Source organism: Psammomys obesus, unplaced genomic scaffold (genome assembly GCF_907164565.1).
Source record: "Psammomys obesus unplaced genomic scaffold, mPsaObe1.curated_primary_1811, whole genome shotgun sequence".
Lineage (NCBI taxonomy): Eukaryota > Metazoa > Chordata > Mammalia > Rodentia > Muridae > Psammomys > Psammomys obesus.
The window spans coordinates 3060546-3074716 of NW_026594354.1; positions in this window are offsets into that span (position 1 = coordinate 3060546).

Below are 14171 nucleotides of genomic sequence, written 5' to 3' on the forward strand. Positions count from 1 at the left end.
ATCGGGAGGGGAGGAGGGAGGGGCTTATGGGGGGATACAAAATGAAGAAAGTGTAAGTAATAAAAACATTTTTAAAAAAATAAAGCTGCTATGAACATGGCTCAGCAAATGTAAAAAAAAAAGATTTGTCAATACACAGTGTATATCTTATTCAAATTTTAAGTACACAATAAAGTTCCTAATTTTTGGTCTTAACAGAAGTGTTGCCCCCTTTGTGCTTTCTCCATGTGCTGTGTTTTCTAATTAGTTTTCATTCCCCTTTCTTTAATGGTCTTGAATATTATCTACCTCATAATAATGTATACATTTTTAGATACTATTTATATTCCAAAACACTACAAACTTCAACTTCCTAATTACCTAATTTTCATTACATCCTACTTAGTTATATTCTCTCTTCTTAAAAGCATTAGTTTTTTCATGAATTTTACCATTGTTCTTTAATGAGTAGATGTATATGAGTGCTTTATGATTTGTATACTGTATATATATGTATATATATATATATATATATATATATATATATGTACTGTGATCTCTTCCCATTCTTAATTCCCTGACTCTACCTAAATATATAATTTTCATGGAAAATTTGAATTATCTATATGTTTCTTCCACTGTGTTCATTGTAGTATTTTACACATAGGAAGCCTCCATAAATCCCTGTTGAATTAATGAATGATCATTATAGTATCTCAAGTATAAGCCATGCATCTGTCAACAGTCTTCATACTTGGTAACTATACCCAAGCAAATACTAAAACTCCATGAGATAGCATTTGCATGTCATTGTGCTTATAAAAAGCCATGCGGTTTCTGGATGCATTTGACTTAACAGTGTGACTATGTTAATATCACAGTATCTACTGGATGTTATTAGATGGAAATATTCAGAGCAACACTGTTTGCACCTCTATTGACATATGGACTATTTCACTAAGCCTAAGTCCTAGACATGCAAATGTCCTCAAAACATATTTCAAAGAAGAAAGTGTGCTAGGTAGGTTAGATTACTTTCTTTCTGCCTACTGAAGGCCATCTTGGATAGAAACCATCTATCAAGTGAGATTACATGATACAATTCAAAGTCTTTGGCCTTTCTTAGTCAAAAGAAGCACTAATGTTGCTGTTATATAAAATGAATTGAAAGAGAATGGGAATATAATTAATGTTGGGCTTCAAAGCTTCCATAGTTTCATGTGAGTTATCGTTTTCATCTAAACATAATGTCTACTATGGTTATATCCTATTGATAACCACACGGGTTTTGTGTGATTTAGTTATAATTCTGTCTCTTTCAAGTCAATACGATTGAGTCATGGCTGTTAGGACTGAAGGACACATTGCAATTATTTAACTATTCACTTGTCAAGATTATAAATATATGATTCTATGAGTCTAAAACATCACAACACATTCCTTTGTTTAGCACTTGTCAACTACAAATAATGTAAAGAACTTTGGTGTGACTCTAACCAAGCAAGTGAAAGACTTGTTTGGAAAAAAAAAAAAAAAAAACTTCAAGTCTATAAAGAAAAAAATTGAAGAAGATATCAGATCTCCCATGCTCATGGATCATTAGGATTACCAGTGAAAATGGCCATCCTTTCAAAAGAAATCTACAAGTTCAGTGCAATTCCCTTAAAAAAACAACACAATTCTATACAGAACTGGAAAAAACAATTCTCAATTTCATATGAAAAAAAAAATCCCCAGAATTATTAAAAAAATCCTATACAAAAACAGATCATCTGGAGGTATCTCCATCCTTAATCTCAAGCTGTACTACAGAGCAATGTAAATAAAAACTGCATGGTACTAGCCTAGAAACATAATGGTGGGTCAATGGAATCAACTGAAGACTCAGAAATAAATCCACACAACTAGGAATACTTGATGTTTGACAAAGAAGGCAAAACAATACAAAAGAAAAATGACAGCATATTCAACAACTGGTGCTGCTCTAACTGAATGTTTACATATAAAAATGCAAATAGACCCCTACTTATCACCCTTCACAAAAATAGATTCCAAGTGGGTCAAAGACCTCAACATAAAACCAGACACAATAAATTTGTTAGAAGAAAAAAGAGGGAAGAGCCATGAAATAATTGGGACAGTAGGCAACTTCCTAAATAGAAAGAAGGCCAACAGCATAAGCTCTAAGATCAACAATCAATAAATGGGACATCATGAATCTGAAAAGCTTCTGTAAATCAAAGGACACTGTCATCAGAACAAAATGACAGGCTACAGACTGGGAAAGGATCTTCACCAACCCTATATATGAAAGAGGGTTAATATCCAGAATATATAAGGAAATCAAAAAGTTAAACATCAATGAATCAAGTAATCCAATTAAAATATGGGTTACAGAGCTAAACCAATACTCAATAGAGGAATATTGAATTGCAGAAAAACACTTAAACAAATGCCCCGAATCCTTAGTCATCAGGAAAATGCAAATCAAAATGACCCACAGATTTCACCTTACACACAACAGAATGGCTAAGATCAAATTTCAAGTCACAACACATGCTGAAGAGGTTGTGGAGAAAAGAGAACCCTCCTCCACTGCTGGTGGGAATGTAAACTTGTACACACACTTTGGAAATCAATCTGGCACTTTTTTAAAAAAATTAAGAATAGTGTTACCTCATGATCCAGCTATACCACTCCGAGGCATATATCCAAAATATGCTCAAGTATACAACAAGGACATTTGCTCAACTATGTTCATAAAAGCTTTATTCTTACTAGCCAGAATCTGGAAACAACCGACATATCCCTCAACAGAGGAATGGATACAGAGGGTGTGGTACTTTTACAGAATGCAATACTACTCAGCATTTAAAAAACAAGGAAATCATGAAATTTGCAGGCAAATGGTGGGAACTAGAAAAGATCATCCTAGTGAGGTATCCCAGAAGCAGAAAGACACACATGGTATATACACACTTATAAGTGGATATTAGACATACAAAGTTGGATAAAAATATTAAAATCTAATCAAGAAGGAAGACCCTGGATAAGATGATCAATCCTCATTCAAAAAGGCAAATGGGACAAACATAGGAAGAGGGAGAAAACAGGGAACAGGACAGGAGCCTACCACAGAGGGGTGCAGAAATTCTCTACTCAGCTGGGTATCGAAGTAGATGCTGAGACTCATAGCTAAACTTTGGGCAGAATACAGGGAAACTTATGAAAGAAGGGAGAGATAGAAAGACCTGGAGGGGACAGGATCTCTACAAGGAGAGCAACAGAACCAAAAAATCTGGGCACAGGGGCCTTTTCTGAGACTGATACTCCAACCAAGGTCCATGCATGGAGATAACCTAGAACCCTGGCATAGATGTAGCCCATCTTAATTCAGTATCCAAGTGGGCACCCTAGTAAGGGTAACAGGGACTGTCTCTGACATGAACTCAGTGGCTGGCTCTTTGATCACCTCCTCCTGAAGGGAGTAGCCTTACCAGACCACAGAGGAAGACAATGCAGCCACTCATCATGAGACCTGATAGGCTAGGGTTAGAGGGAAGGGGAGGAGGACCTCCCTTATCAGTGGACTTGGAGAGGGTCATGGGAGGAGAAGAAGGAGGGAGGGTGGGATGGGGATGTGATAAGGGATGGCACTACAACTGGGATACAAAGTTTATAAATTGTTAAAAATAAAAAATAAATTTAAAACAATAAGATGATGAATACATTAATAAAAAAGAAATACTCCTGTTGTTACTATGTTGCTCCTCCAATTAATCACTTATAAAATATGGGGTTTTTAACAATTTAAAAACATTTATTTTGAGCATTGTTTTTTGTCTTAGTATATTTGACAAGATATTTTGCCTTTGTAATAAAAACAATATGTGCCAATCACCACCAATTCCACAATAGAAGGAACTAACAATCTTTGGTCATTATTATTTATTAACATCAATGGTCTCAACTCTCTAATAAAAAGACACAGACAGATTGGCTGCTGAAACAAGATCCAACATTCTGCTGCATTCATGAAACACACTTGATCCAAGATGGTGGTGTTAACCATGCAGGGTATTTGAACAGCAGTTCAGCAGTGAGAGCATGATGATGAGCAGGGTGTACTGTGGACCCCCAAAACCCCGATGTCTGTGTTTTTCATATAAGAGGAGAATCCACAGGGATGCTTGAAGGTCCATCTTTAGGCCACCTGGCTAATACCAAGAAAAACTCTTGGGCTTCCACCCAGCACTGCTGCAGCCCTGCAGCCCTAGGCTACCCGCCCAATGCCACCATCTGAGAATACCTTCCTGTGACTGGAGGTAGCTGTGTCTTGCAGCCCTAAGCCACCAATTGGAACGCGCCATCAATGGAGACTTTCCTGAGGACAACAGCTTGCAAGCTGGGCTCCTACCCTAAATCCTTAGGCCACCCACAGTCCACCCACGCAAGGTTCTGGCCCTGCAGCCTTAGGCCACCCACAGTCCAAGCCTGCTTTCTGTGGATATCTTCCTGGAACCAGAACCAGGCAGCTCTGCCCTTGGGTGCTCACTCTCACTGCCTCTGGAGTGAATACCTTCCTGTACTGTGGGTGAGACTCCAAGCCTGGGCCCCCACTCTCAGAGTCCTGTGGACACCTTCTGGGCACTAGACGCTCATTTCCAAACCTAGGAGACCACACTCAAAATCCTGTGGATATCTTCCTGATCTCAGTAGCTAGTGAGAGTCACTCTCACCGCCCAGTGGAAAGGATACATTCTGGTACTGTGGTGGAGGTGCACCTCCATTTTGCCTACTGCCTTCCTGCCTGATTCACCCAGCTCAGAATCAGCCAGCACAGCACAGTGAACACAGTATTGCTAAGCTAAGCTTGGGACCCAGGTTCCATTCCCTACCATCTAAGGGAAGCCTGTGGGACACTGCAGCAGCTCTAGGAAAAGAAAACTCAGCAGCCCGGCTCACATAGGCCAGAATCAGCCAGGCCAGCACAGAGAATCCAGCGGAGCTGAGCTAGACACCTGACACAAGTTCCATTGTCCTCTTCCCCAAGGAGCCTGTGAGGCACTGGAGCAGCTCTAGGCTCCAAGATATTTCTGCCTTCTCCCAAGCAGCCTAGCCCACTGGGTTGGAAACAAGCTGCTAGCACAGCCAGTGAACCCAGTGGCGGTGAGGCAGGCCTGGGACCCCAGTCACATCCTCCACCTTTTAAAGGAAGCCTGTGAACACTGGAGCAGCTTTAGACCTAGAGATCTTAACACCTCTGCCCCAGCTATCCGGGGCCCAGACAATGAGCCAGCAGAGACAGTGAATCCAGGGGAGAATACTCAAGACTCCAGAGACAGGTGGATCCAGTCTGTAGTACAGGCTCCAAGAACAATCAGTCAAGAGACAACCAGATGATTGGAGGACAGTGTAAGAATACAGGCACTTTCTCAGACAACCAGGAATAGCGCTTCCTCAAGATCCAGCCATACCACTCCTAGGCATATATCCAAAAGAGGCTCAAGTACACAATGAGGACATTTGCTCAACCATGTTTGTAGCAGCTTTATTTGTAATAGCCAGATGTTGGAAACAGCCCAGATGCTCCTCAACTGAAGAATGGATGCAGAAATTGTGGTACATCTACTCAATGGAATATTACTCAGCAATGAAAAATAAAGAAATCATGAAATTTGCACGTAAATGGAGGGACCTGGAAAGGATCATCCTAAATGAGCTGTCCCAGAAGCAGAAAGACACACATGGTATATACTCACTCATATAGACATATAACATAGCATAAACCTACTAAAATCTGTACATCTAAAGAAACTAATCAAGAGAGGACCCTGACTAAAACGCTCAATACCCATCCCAAAAGGCAAAGAGGATGGACATCAGAAGAAGAAGAAAACAGGAAACAAATTAGGAACCTGCCACAGAGGTCCTCTGAAAGAATCTGCCCTGCAGACTATCAAAGCAGACGTGGAGACTTATGGCCAACTGTTGGGCAAAGTGCAGGGAATCTTATGTAAGAAGGGAGAAATAGTAAGATCTGGAGAGGACAGGAACTCCACAAGGAGAGCAACAGAACCAGAAAATTTGAACACAGGAGTTTCCCCAGAGACTCATACTCCAACCAAGTACCATGCATGGAGATAACCTAGAACCCCTGTACAGATGTAGCACATGGCAGTTTAGTGTTCAAGTGGGTTACATAGTAATGGGAAGAGGGACTTCCTCTGACATGAACTGATTGGCCTGTTCTTTGATCATCTCCCCCTGAGGGGAGAGCAGCCTAACCAGGCCACAGAAGATGACAGTGCAGCCACTCCTGATGAGATCTGATAGACTAAGATCAGAAGGAAGGAGAGGAGGACCTCCCTTATCCATGGACTTAGGGAGGGGCATGAGTGAAGAAGAGGGAGAGAGGGTGGGATCGGGAGGGGAGGAGGGAGGGGATTATGGGAGGATACAAAGTCAATAAAATGTAATTAATAAATGTTTAAAAAATACAGGCAACAAAAATCAAGGCAACATGTCTTCACTAGAATCTCCAACATCAACAGATACTCTATTGCAGGTGAAACACAGGAAAAATGATCTTAAATCTATAATTATGCAGTTATTCGAGGCTCATAAAGAGGAAATGAACAAAAAAAAATGGAGGCCATCTGTGGGAGGCTCCTGTCCTGTTCCCTGTTTTTTCTTGCTGCCGTTGTCTATCATGCTTGTCCTTCTGGATGAGATTGAATATCTTCCCTAGAGTCTTCCTTGTTTAACTTCTTTAGGAGTATAGATTTTAGTAGGTTTATCCTATATTATGTGGCTAATATCCAATCATGAGTGAGTATATACCACATGTGCCTTTCTGCTTCTGGGTTACGTCACTCAGGATGATCTTTTAGATGTCCCTCAACTGAGGAATGGATACAGAAATTGTGGTACATTTACACAATGGAATACTACTCAGCTATTAAAAACAAGGAAATCATGAAATTTTCAGGCAAATGGTAGGAACAACTTGTTTTGTGACAAATATTTTAGAAATATTATATGAAGCTAAGTATTTGGATAAATTACAAGTGAGAGTGAGAATTAATGTGATAGCAAAACTCAAAAGTCAAATAAAAAAGGGGGAATTTCTTACAGTAAAATGCAAGGAAATAAAGGCATCTAAATAAATGTGCATGTGAAGTGCATGAATGTGTATATGTATGTGTGTGATTCATGAAAATAAAGCATCAAACACTTGTGTGTGTAACCAAGAGCCTGAGACTAGATAGCCCAGGGACCTGGAGTAAAACCACATAATACTGGTCTGAAAAGTAAAATAGATAGACAGACAGATAGATAGATAGATAGATAGATAGATAGATAGATAGATAGATAGATAGATAGATAGATAGATAATGTAGGGAGAAAATGACTTCTAATATTCTGCTATAGTGATGTATCTGTGCCTTGTTCAGCCATCATCAGAGAAGCTTCTTTCCACACCAGATGGGAACAAATACAGAGATACACATCCCAACATTATGCAGAGAATGAGAGACCTTAGAACACTCAAGCCAAAATAAGTTTCCTCTCAGAGTTCAGGGAATCCTGTGGAAGATGAGGTGGAGAGATTTAAAGAGGCAGAGGGAATGAAGGGGAACAAGAAAACAAAGCCCTTTAAATAAACATGAGCAAAATCATTTGAACTCACCGAGACTGTGGCAGCATATACAGGGCCTGCACAGGTCTGTACCAGGACCTCTACATATATAATTTCTGGTTTAGTGTTTTTATGGAATACCCAAGTATGTAAACAGGTGGGTTTCTGATTCTTGTGCCTTGTCTTGGGTTCTTTTCCTTCTGTTGTTTTTTGGTTTTACAACTTTGATGTAATAGATTTGCTTTATCTCATTATATATTCTTTTATTGAATTTTTAAAAATGAATGAATGAAAACCAAGCCACTAGAGTAAAGGTTAACAACTGAACTGTAATTTATACTGGCTGGGAGAGGGAAAATCAGTTTTTTCAAATAGAGTGACACTGAGTATAACAACCATTTCAGTACAGGACTCATGTTCAAGAGTAATAGATGAACACATACTAAACTCCACAGTGTGTGTGTGTGTGTGTGTGTGTGTGTGTGTGTGTGTGTGTGTGTGTACACATGTACATGCTTTTATTTGGTTACATAATTTTGGGGAGGGGTGTTTTGTTTTCTTGGTTTGGGAAGGATTTTATTGGTTTTTTTCTTTGATTTTTGATAAAAAAAAATTCTTAAAGTTGGGTAGGGAGAGAGGATCTGGAAAGACTTGGGGGAGGGAAAGATTATCATAAAATATATTTAAATTTTAAGTTGTTTTAAATGATAAAAATACTTAAGAAAAGAATAATGATGTTATCTTTTTCCTGCTTGGTAACATTCTTTGTACTTGATGACAGGCACAGCCTATTTTTCCCATGTAAGCAGTTTTAATACTTTATATGCTGGTGAAGTACTCTCTTGAAGATCTGGAGTCCTCCAGAGACAAAATGAGTGTTTAACTGGATATGTCACAATTACAAAAGCTGCTTTAATCACCCAAGTTAACCCACTCTCCAAATTGTGAACTCTAAGGAATCATTATCAGGCATTATATCCTGAAATAAAGCACCACGGATTCAATAGATAAGCTGCCTATCTGGAGACATTGCACCAACAGAAAAGGTGATCCCTCTGCTGTCATCATCAATTACAGTGTATTAATATCTGATGTGGTTGTTACATAATAAATGGCCTTCCTTAATAGCCATTAATTGATTATACTAATTAATTATGCCTAGGAAATTCCCATCCATCTAAGGCAAGTACTGCGCAGTGACAGGTAAGAAAGAATAAATTCCTAATTAGAGCTTTCAAATGTCTCTGTGTCTCTTTGTGATATGATACAGAGATAAATGGAAGTTTTTGCTTCTTCTTTGAATGTTGCCCTGTTTAAATTCTTAAGTTGGGATGCGTGTTCACCTTAATTTTACACTGGAGTCCTTTTATCACTAAGATAAAAAATCCTACTTTCAGAAGATGGAAACAGATTAAAATCTTAAAATGAGAATAGGAGGCCATATCCCAATCTTGGTTTGGGTCTCAGTTTTATTCTGTCTTTCTTTTTTCATAATATTGTGTGACTAAAGTGCATACAAAAATAATGTACTTTACAGGGCAAGAGGCTTCACTCATAGTACATAAAATAAAGTGGCCAGACATGGTGGCACACACTTTAATCCCAGCACTCAGGAGACAGGGGCAGGTGGAGCTCTGTGAGTTCAAGACCAACTTGGTCTACTTAGCAAGTTCTAGACCACCTAGAGTTACATAGCAAGAACCCATCTTAAAAAAATATCAGCAAATTAGAGCCAAATGAACAAGACTGGAGCAGATCAAGAGAAACTGTCAAAGGGCCAGCAAGATGTCAAAGGGCCAGCAAGATCTTCCTCCAAACCTGACAACTTAAGTTTGATCTCTAGGACCTGCATAGTAAAGGGGAAAACTGACTGCCATAAATATTCCCTAACCTCATACATATGGTGTGGCATATGCAAGCTCAGGAACATACTAATTACTAATTAATTAATTTATTGAAGTGGATTTATTAATGGGGGAAGTAAATGAGATATATTTTGTGATAACTTGGTGAATACTAGGAATTTTCTCTGCAGGTTATACACACACACACACACACACATTTCAATGTTTCAAAAATATAAACACTCCTATTTTCAACTCCACAGTTAAGGTATTCCCACTTAAGAACACAAAATGATCTACAGTAAATGCCTCCAGAGTTTCTCATTTACTTACTCTGGATGGGTTGAGACCTAAACATGTATATCTCTAACAGGTTCTTGGGAATTCTGGTGCCACACTATATCATAGTCACCTCACATCTAGGGGCCAGGCTGAAAAGCTTTGTTCCAAGGAACTAACATTCCTGCATTTCCACTGCTAGGAGCAGAGGGTTAGCAGCATATCTTAGGCCAGAAAATAGAAGATGCTCCATTTCACTAACCCTGAGTGCTTATCTATGACTTTTGGTAAACAATGAACTTGAAAAGGGTAAAATTGCCCTTGTATTTTTCTACAACTCCCTATTTCTCTTTCTGTCCTAGTGTCCTGCAACTTCCTTTATTCTCTCTTAAGCCAGGGCCTCCGAGTTTACACATCTCTTTGCTTCCTCATCAATCTCTGTGAACATGTGAATGGGTGTCTACATTTCTTATTCTGTCTCTCTTACTGTTCCCAATTTCTTTTCCTGTACATGTTATTACAATAGGAAATTATACTTACATTTTAAATTTGCTGGAGCTATTGAATTAACTTTTGTGACTCATGTTCATAATATTGAAGCAAGTAAATAATATATTTTGTATTTTTCTCTGAAGATATAAACTACTAAAATATCTTGATGTTTTTCCTTGGACAACTCATATCATGGCTAAAGGGCAAAATGTGAAAATATTTTCATCTTTCTCTATTTAACAAGAGCTGGTTTTTGTGGAAGAAGTATCTTGATTGTTTTCAATACATTAGCTACTTCATGGCATGTATGTTATGAGCATTTAATGCACAGTTTAGTATGACATAAGAAATAAACATTTTGTCTGACATGATGTTAATTTTAAGTAACCACAAATACCTAGTGGTCAAATAGTAAATAATTCAAATTCTTGTTACCTACTTTGAACATTATATGAAGTATAACTTCAGGGTACAACAATTCTAAAATAAGCCTCAATATCAAACCAGAAACACACCCCTCTCCCTGAGCCTTGTGAATCTAATGCTACTGTTCTATACAAGATACATAATAATGTAATTTTAGATAAAGCCAGGCCACTAAGTGAAGAGCCTATTCTACTAGTCACCTAGGAGCAGAAAACCTCATCTGCAAGGAAGACATTAATTACTTGTATATACCAGTTGGACTACCTCTGTTTGCTCCATTTGAACAGAGATCAGGAAATCACAGCATGACCGACCCAGTGACTCTTTAGTAAACACAGTCAATGTTCTCATATTCCACTGGTCAATAAGCCAGAAACACTGCTTACTACTGTATTTAAAGAAATTATCTCAATTCCTGTTATGATGACTTGGATCCCATGCTATTTCAGAAACTCTATGAACCACTTCACCCAAAATTACTTTAAACTCACTCTAATTTCAAGGCCTTGCATGAAAAATAAAATGAACTAAGAGGGGGGTCAAAATTTCAGCAGAACTGTAGAAAAACTGGCCAGCCCCTCATTTAATAACCACTATGTCAGTGCAGCCTTAAATCCTATGGTTTCCTTTGCTTGAAAAATGTGAAAATTCAATATGTTTGTGAACTACATTTACTTGGGAAGAATTCAAACTCCGTGACATACAAATGGAAAGTGCTAGGGTATTTCAGTCCATTTTTAGCTGTTGCTCAATAGGTCTTCCCTCACCTAAGATTAATATTAATGACCCAAGGTCTAAGGAAGAAATCTGGTTTCCCTCAATGTTATCACTCCATCTATTATCATGCTTAGAGCTTACATGTGGATGGTGTTTGAGACTTATCAGTTATCAATCACTGTCATTAAAGCTGACCTTCAGTATTTATAATACTGTTAAATGAGTAATACTGTTTCATTTTTTACAGATAAGGAAAATTAGACTCAGAGTGGCTAATACAAAGTAAAAATATCCACTGATGTGGGCAGTTAGAAATATTAATTCTAATGTGTATAGAAGAAAGTTTAGGTCAGTTGGCTGGGGAACCATATCAAATTCTCCATTGTTTTAAACATAAAACATAATATACTATTAAAAGCAGAATTGCCCTTTTACATAGAATTAACCACATAGAACAGAGCCCAGGCTGCTGCAAGGCAAATTAATAGAAGTAGAATTTGAGGAAATACATTTTGAGTCTTTGTAAAGCACATAGCATTGTATTTAAAGCTTTTGAATATTTTCATTGTTTTGTTTTTGTTTTTATTTTTATTTATCATGGATTGGCCCAATATTTGAGGTATACATAATGGCGAGATTCTTCTCTGACACTGATCAAAGTCCCAAACACTCATCAAATGTTTACATAATAGCATATTTAGCTTTGTTAAGTTTCTAACCAATTAGTATAACATATCCTAAGTCTGTGCAAGAAACTTACTAAATTCAGTCTGAACCTAATAGTGAAATTTACTTACCTCTGAAATTGACCTGTTTTTAACACTGAACCATATTTTCAGTGACAAATTAAGAAACAGTTTCCAGCCTAAATGCAATGGTCCTTTTCCCTCTAAATTAAACTCATTTGAGTAGCACAGAACTTTTATAGTCTTTATTTAAAGTTTCAACATGACGTGAAATTCTGTTGACTACTTTTCAGGTAGTCATGGCAACAATGATTACCACCACATACTACTAACAAAAATACCACCTGCATCTACATTTATTTCAATCTTTTACTTAAAAAGAAAAGCCAAGTTCAGATTTTCAGTTGGTAAATTTGGGAGATAACTTTTAAAAAAATGGGAGGGAAATCTATTTAGATATTGCTTCTGTGTTTGGTTCATAGGTTTTTCTTTCCTTTCTTTCTTTCAAGACAACTTAAGTTGGACTCTGCTTCCCATATTAGAACCACCCACACAGAGGTTTCAACGTTTCCTTTTCTAAAGATTTCATCAGTAATGAGAACTCCAAAGACCCCACACACACACATAACATACAAAAAATGTTCCTTCCAAACAGTTATGCATATGCAAGTGAATTTTAGTTTGTGCTTTGTTTTGTTTGTTTGTTCTATTTCTCTGCAGTAAGGAAGTAAGTGGATTGGAGTAAAGAAAAAATACTAGAAAGAGGAGAAAGTAAGCTACAAAGGGAAATGAGTGAATGAAATAAAGAAAAGGAGCCCAGGATCATAACAAGTGGAAGCTATTTGAAGTGAAGAAGAAGAGCAGAGGGTAGGGGAGGATTGAATGTGCACACTTCATAGAAAGTAGAAATATGTTTCATTACAAGCTAGAACCTTCGGAAGCTTTTGCAATCCCTTGTTTATGGGAACAGATCGTGTTTCAGTCCTTGTTACTTCCATGTTTTTTTTTTTTTTGTCTCATAATTGTAGTGCCCACCCTCCTAAGACTGCTGACCTAGCCATACATGCTTTTCTTTGACCAATAGCTAGCTTATTGGGAAGCATAATGTGAGTGGAAACTTGACAGTTGCTTGTATAGCTTGTTCCATTATTCACTGCTGAGTTAGAGAACATTCCTGTACTAGCCTACTTAAGGATGAAACACATAGAGATTAGGTGCTCCCGTCTTCATAGTCAAATCCATCTCAAAATAATCAATAGTATATAGAGAGCGTTATCGGTCAATATCCAAACAGCTGCAGCTGACTACATGCATGAAAAGGGGCCCTCAACTGAATCCCTTAAGTAAGAGATCTACTGTGGAAGGATTTTTTTTGTTTTTTTTTTTTGTTTGTTTGTTTTTAATGCAACATTACTGTGGCAATGGGAAGCAAAAACTGATGCATTTTACTTTATTGTATTAATAATTTTTATATATAATATTGTATAGATATCAAAAATTAATGGAAAAATATAGACTAAACCTAAAAATGTAAACAGTAAAATGTAGATTTTATTTTAACCTAGTAGGAGTTGTTAACTTCTAAATAAAATCTGGGACATTCTCCAAGGTAAGGTCAGTGGAAATCTCCAACTAGAGAAAGCGTGGAAAAAAGCCAGCTGATCTTGTTTTAGGATAAATTGAATTTAAGTAATTAAGAGGACACATGAAACCTTTATCCATATTCGCTAATGTTGCACCAACTAATAGACTAAAGACTTTGCAAATTCTCAGGTGTCCTCTTAATTGAAGCTGAATTGCTATAACCATAAAAAACCATTTTCTCCAACTGTGGGCTTCTGGGTAAATGGCATAGGTGATCCCTGATGAATCTGTGCTGTCGAGTGCAAGAATGGAGGGCAACAGCTGCTATCAACACTACAATCCCTACATCATCATAAGAGTAACAAATAAATTGTCATTTGAAAAAAAGTCATACTTTGAAAACAGATGTAGAGAAACAATCCACTCATCTTCTGCATACACTCCTGCAAAGTAAACAACAAAAGCAGTAGGTAAAGAAACATTTCTTTCTTCTATAAATCTGAGTTATATTTTTTCAAATGA